A 6794-nucleotide genomic window follows, 5' to 3' on the forward strand; every position below is an offset into this window, starting at 1 on the left:
AAAAATTGACTGTGCGTGGGAATTGCTCTTGTGATAGTTGCAGGAATAATTATGATTGGTGAGGGAATAGGAGTTCTTCAAACAATTTTAGAGAATATGTTGCACTAAAATGTCTTGTTCTATGGACACAACCATGTACAGTGCTGCAACACACAAGTGCTACTTTCCTAAGTGTTGTAGACCAGCAGGCTCATGGGATAACTCTCTTTTGCCAGTGTTTTTATTTCCTTTTCAGTGAATCAAGTATTACTAAAGTGGTATGTGAACACCTGTAAGTAAAATATTTCTCATAAATGTGCTCAGAAAAATTGAAAATAGATTGTGAAAAGTTATTTAAAGCATTATTTGACACTACAGTGTTAGGCATATTGGTGAAGTAAAAGGGTAGCAAAGCATGCTCTTTGCCATACAACAAGGACTTGCGTCAATATAGTGATTCCTGATCAGAGCACTTGTTTGATAATTAGGATGAAAAATCATATAATAGTTCAACACATCAACTACTACTTTCTCTGCTTACAGGCTTGTTTGAAATTCATATACTAGTGATGGTCAATACCAGATGAATCTTTCATGCTACCGAGAAGAGAAATGTACTCACAGTTTTGTTACAAAGCTGCTTTTTTTTTTTTTTTTTTTTTTCCTCTTTCTCCTCACTTGATACTGGAGGAATGTAACCAGTGTGCTTAACAGTAAATGTTGCAACTACATATCCATGACATGGCTAAGCTGTACAACACTGTGTTACGTTGTTTAGCTACTAAGTAGATAAGAACTGGTCTGAAACCAAGACAGAGCTAAGAGTGATGGAACAGGGCCAGAAGAAGAGAAGGTCATGAAAAGGATGAGATGAAGAAGTCCCAAACAACCACCAGAGGACCCCTGACCCATTAGGCCACACATTAGGACACATTAGGCGTAGTAGATAGGACAAGTAATTCATAGAACTGTAATGAATACTCTAATACTCAGAAATGTCACTAATAGGTATAGATCAGCCATATAATGATGAACAGAGAATGAAGCCAGTATGCATATTGGGCAGAACTTACCCCCCTTGCATCCGGCGCTGAAAATAAAGGATGCCTGCTTTCTAACGCTCCAGCCTTGGTATTAGAGTTTTGTCTCTGATTTTTCAGTATCATGCTGACAGATTATCTTTTTTTATTATTTTTTGACAGGCCAAACTGTTATTCTGCTGTAAATTGAAGGATATAAAAAATACACTGAAAGCAATCATTATTACAGCAGAAAGTTGTCAGTACCTTTCGTGCCCTGTAGTAGTTGCTACAGGAATTTGAATTGCATAATAGAAAAGAGTATATAGGGAATTGTGCAGTAACAATGGTGTAACTGCTGTGTGACAAAAGGCAGAGAATCTACATGATTCTGTTTGAAAGAGATCCATAACTTTATGAAGGACACTGAGATTCAGTACTCTGAAGAAATCAATTTTGACTGCCTGAAACAGCAATAAGCGTAGATATACTTAGGGAGTAAAGAGCTCTGGAAGAATGGATTGCCTTTTTATATAACCTCAGAACAAACCTGAGAAAAATTTAATTTACAAGTAATAAGGAAAATTAATTCTTTCTAAAATTAGTTATGTTAAATTGATGAGGGCTTCCACCTAGGACTCTTGACAGGCACAAATCTAAGTGCTAATCTTTCTGAACAAAACCTAACAAGATGAGGTATAGTGATTAAAACTCCCTTCTTGTACTTGTGAAAATGAAGGTCTCTTTCAAGCTGATTTCACAAGAATTAGTTTTCAGGAGCTTTTTTGCAATGTTTAATAACCTACTGATACAGCATTAAAAAGTTCAAAAGCTTCTAAAATGCTCCTTAGTACAACTTAGTACAACTGCACAAGCTTCAATGGAATTCAGTGGCCCAATCTTTTTTTACATTAGGGGTGTATTTAATATTTTCCTCTTTTCTGTTTTCAATTACTGCAAGAATAGGAATGGGATGTCGTAACCCAGTGAGATGTTCTGCTGACGGTTTAGAGCAGGCATCCTCCAAGCACATGTCCTGGGGTCCACGAGGTGTGCTCCTCTGTGGCGCTTGTCCACAGACAGCTCATGTCAAATTATTCCAGGTCCTAGATCCAGCTGGAGCAAGTGCCACTGCTGCTCCTGCTTGCTCACCACCATCTGTCACCAGGAGTTACTGGCCCCACTGGTATCAGTATGAAGGATCACTTGAGCTTTTCCTTTTCCTTTCAGGCCAACTCACTTTGTTCAGCTGAAATTGCTCTTCACTGGATATTTACATGTACCCATTTGGCTCTGCTGGAAGTGTATTAGGCATAATCCCTCCAGCCAGCTGAGAGGTGGAGCGGGGATCTCCAGCAAAGGACTGGTAATTCATTAACCAGTACAGCTGTCTGAAATGAGTGTGAGTGTTCCCAGCAGGGTTTTATGTGGAAAACTGAGTTCAGAGGAAGGATGAACATTAAAAGCATGTTATTTCTAAGGAACAAATGCTCTGGTTTTGTGCAAGTGTCCTTCTCAATTAAATCAATGATGCAATTTATAGCCAAAGTGACTCCTATATAATGGCTTGTTTATTGAAAAAGATTCTGCTTGGTATTAGGAGCTCATTAAACTGAGCTGCTGTAGGAAAAGACATTGATTTAGGCTTCCATGAGTAATGGTGTACCATCAATTTCCTGTCCTCTCAGGTTCTGCATTAACTTCTTTTTCTGTCTGTTTTTTCATAGTAGACATCATTTAGCAAAATATTTAATTTCATACTGAAAGCTTTCCTTAATCAGGCAAATATATGGCTCAGTTTCAGGAAAAACACTACCACTTAAGCAGATATAAGCACATACTTAAGAGTGCTCTATTTGAAATACCTACTTTTCTTTATTAGAAAAATTATCTGGATTTCCAATCAAACAGGATAGCTGAAGAGATAAAGGACAGAACAGAGAGAACTACAGCTTAAGGACTGAAGATGGTAGACAAATGCTGTAACTGAGACCATTAAAAGATGTGAGCAAAACAAGATATTCACATGGCAAGATAATCCTCTATATTAAACCACCCAATTTAATTGGGTATAAACAGGAAAGTTTGGGCATGTACATCCTTGTTTAAGTCACCTGAGAAAAGTCTTGAGAATGTAACCTGAATAGGACTCTGCCTGAGAGTTTGTCTATTCTTTTTCCAAAAAAGTCAATTAATCTAATAAAAGACTTCTTGTACAAATTTTCCTCTGATGTTATGTGAAAGGCAATGGAACGATCTGCAGACAGAAAACAGAAAGAATAACCAAGGATCATCCCAGAGCCAGCAGAAAGCAAATCCTTATAGTTGAAGACCAAGAAAAATCGGCAGGTTTCCCATGTGCTGTCCACCAAGGGAAGCAGATGATCAGCCTAAGCACATTGCTAGCCCCTGGGCTACTCGTGCTCTGGGATGGGACTCTTGCTTTCAGATTTAATGCAGGCACTTCAGAACAGGAATTGTTCAGGATTTCTGCGTAGCTGACAAAGGCAGTCACACAGCCACCGAAATCCTGAAAATCCTTCACTAATGAATCTGTTTGTCGCAGCATCTTGCAAGTGCTGAACCCAGCGCAGGTTGAAAGCATTTCCTTAGTAATTATAGTTGCAGGGCAAATTAATGTAAGAAACAGTGTAATCCTTCTAGGAAACCTCAATTTCCTCTTCTCACCTCTCTTTCCCCATTTCTTTTGTTTCAGGACCTGCCTCTTCAAAAGATTTTTGTGATTTTTTTTTTAGTCAGCCTACCTTGACTTGTTAAGTTTCATTCCTACAGCCCTCCCGGGCAAGCAGAGACAGTTAATGCACAACTGAATAATGAGGGAAGTATCTCCTAGTTTCATACTTAACCAAGCTTTGTCACCTCTAGTCACCTCATTTTCTGCACTGATTAACGAACAACCTTTCCCACAGCATCTTGCCTCCCCAAATGAGCTGCTACCTGCTCATATCTTCCTCTGTTAGCAAAGCTTTTAAACTACTCAGAATTAGTTTGGGTTTAGGGTTAAACCTTTGGCAAATTAGCTGTAGTTTGATGAACACAACATGGTTATCTGGTCCCCGTTAAGATCTCATGTTAAGTGCTCCTGATGCTCTCCTTAGATAACATGCATAAGCTAATCACTGTCATTTTCCCCTTCCTGTTTTTCCTCTGGTGTTCTGGATATATACTAATAATACTGTTTGCTAAATTAGGAAACTCGTATTATTTAGAGTGTACCTTTCTTCTTCATGGATTGCTCTCCATGACAGAGGTTTGTTGTTGGAATGTTCCCAGTTCTGTCCTTGAGTACACTGCAGTTGTAACGCTACTGGTGACCTACTGAGAACACCATCTCTCTGCTGCCAAATGGAAATTGCTGTCCACAAATAAGAGAATTAATGAGCAATAGACAAGCAACAGAAACATTAATGGTTTGTTTTTTCACCTCTTATGCAGACCCTCTGGTTTTAGTTATCTTGTTAAAACTAGTATTATCCTTAAAAATTAAATTTTTAATCTGTTTAGAACAGTTTGTTCCTGGGAAAGCATGAATGAGGGGGATTAAATTATATCTGTACTATACTTTTCTTGGTGATTGGTAATTATATTGTCACTTATGATGCTATTCATTGCACTTAGCTGCATGGAACTGGGGAAAAACATGACATTTCCCCCTCTATTAGACATAATGAGAATCTATGGCTTTTCACAGAATCATACATCACTAAGGTACAGGAGTAAACAAAACGTGGGAAAGTTGTATTTGGAACAAAGGAATTTTTTCTTCAAGCCATAGTATAAAATATTTATATTTCCCAAGGGAAATATAAATGGGGAGGTAACAGGAGCAATGCCCAGTTTAGGTGAACAGCAAACACTTATTCTATGTGTCCCTTTTTCAACCAACCTGTCACCCAGTGAAATATATTTGAAAAAGGTGCCACAGAAATTCCAGCAAGTAACTGTCCTTTAGGTGAAGAGAGCAACCATTTTTCCTGTCTCAGTTTTTGCACGAACAATCTAAGGCATCTTTAAAAGGACACAGATTTAAAAAAAGTGCAAAGTAGCCATCCTCTGGAAATAATACACCTGTCAGCAAACAGTCTTTGCATGTGCTTCCTGAACACATGGACTTGCACCTTTCTGCCTATCCATTTTCTTGAAACAGTAAGCATCTAACCTTGTAGTAGATAGTATGTCTGCCACTTGGATACTTCTTTTGGACCCAACTTCACTGCAATCAAATGCATATTCCTAATTCTTGATTGGAATCTGTATGGCATATTGAAAAGCTCTAACGTAAAAGGTGCTGTCCCAGTGCAATGTTCTTATTAAAACAAAAAACAAAAATCCATCTTTTTGGCAGTGTGGCATACTGAAGATACTGCATCATTAATAGGTTCTGAAAAGTTTTAGGTAGGAAACTGCTGTGTTATTTCAAAAGTTTGCATTTCTGTGAATCATAAAGAGTCTTAATTTGTTGTAGAATTTGTCAAATGAACATAGTCAAATATGGAGAAGACTAAGAAAGTCCACAAAGAGTCAGAGTAACTATTTATGTTCCCAGTAGGCTTGTTTGCATCCAAGTTCTTTGCAGCCAAACAAGTAAGATTTTGGTCTCAGTGAACTGTATCTCCTGCAATGTATGCTTAGGCAGAAATTTTCTAACACAGGTTCGCATCAGTATCACAGTGTAATCCAACGTAGTATGAATTCTTTGCTTCCACTTCCAATAAATGTCACTTGCCATAAACAAAGTACTTTTCAGACTAGCTGTGCAGAGCTTTCAAAGGTGACCTGTTTTTTGATACTAACTGGTACACACTAAACACTTCTGGGAGGCTTTTTTTTCTTGTCAGGGTCACTGTGACCTATTATTTGGAAAAAAAAAAAAAAAAAATCCCCTTGGTAACAGTCTTTTTCCTTCCCTTTAACAATGTCTGGCAAATTAAAACTCTGGAGAGACTTCTGCTGTATTATGCAAGCATATAACTTTGTCGTTTTAACCCTTATCAACCGATGTCACATTGGCACACGTGGAGCAAGAAGATCAACACAGGAAAGTACTTACATTTTTAATTATGCAAAAGGAACACAGAGAAAACTGAGACAACCCAGAACATATGCTGCAGAAGTTTTTTATTAGCTAATACCGTATATTGCCATGAAAAAATTCAAGAGGTGTTCACAGCTGATATTCTAAGTGTTCTTATCAATGAGGTTTGGTTTTTTTAAAAGCAAGCAAAATCAAGGTTCAATCTTCTTAGAAAACTGGGTACTGTTACGTTCCTCTGTACACTTGCAACATCTAAAACCTGCCAATGGCCAGTGCTACTCTCCTGATGTTACAACTGGGTCTCAGGGTGACATTAAAGGATGAAAATTATTATTTAAATCTCCCACAATACTGCTTCAGACATGATGCTTTTAAAATGCTTTCGGGAAGCAGTCAGCAGAGCCCTGAGGGTTATTATTTTTTTGTAACTTTTCCCCCTACTCTTTGTTCTCAGACTGAGCTGCAATGGAAGTGGCACAGGGATCCCCCCCATAGGCTTCTCACTCTCAGGGTGGCAGCTGCAGCAGTAGGGAGCCCAGATGGGCACGGTACACCCCAGCTTCTGTCCCTCGCACTTCGTACAGGGAGTCTTCTGCTGTCTGATGAACTCCCCACAGCCAGAACACTGCAATGGGCTGATACCACTGACGATGTTGTGGTAATACTGGCAATTACCAGCTCTGGTCAGCACTTGGCATCATATCATTAGAATCACAGTGTTACTATAGTACCAGTATATT

The sequence above is a fragment of the Falco biarmicus genome, chromosome Z (genome assembly GCF_023638135.1).
Source record: "Falco biarmicus isolate bFalBia1 chromosome Z, bFalBia1.pri, whole genome shotgun sequence".
Taxonomy (NCBI): Eukaryota; Metazoa; Chordata; class Aves; order Falconiformes; family Falconidae; genus Falco; species Falco biarmicus.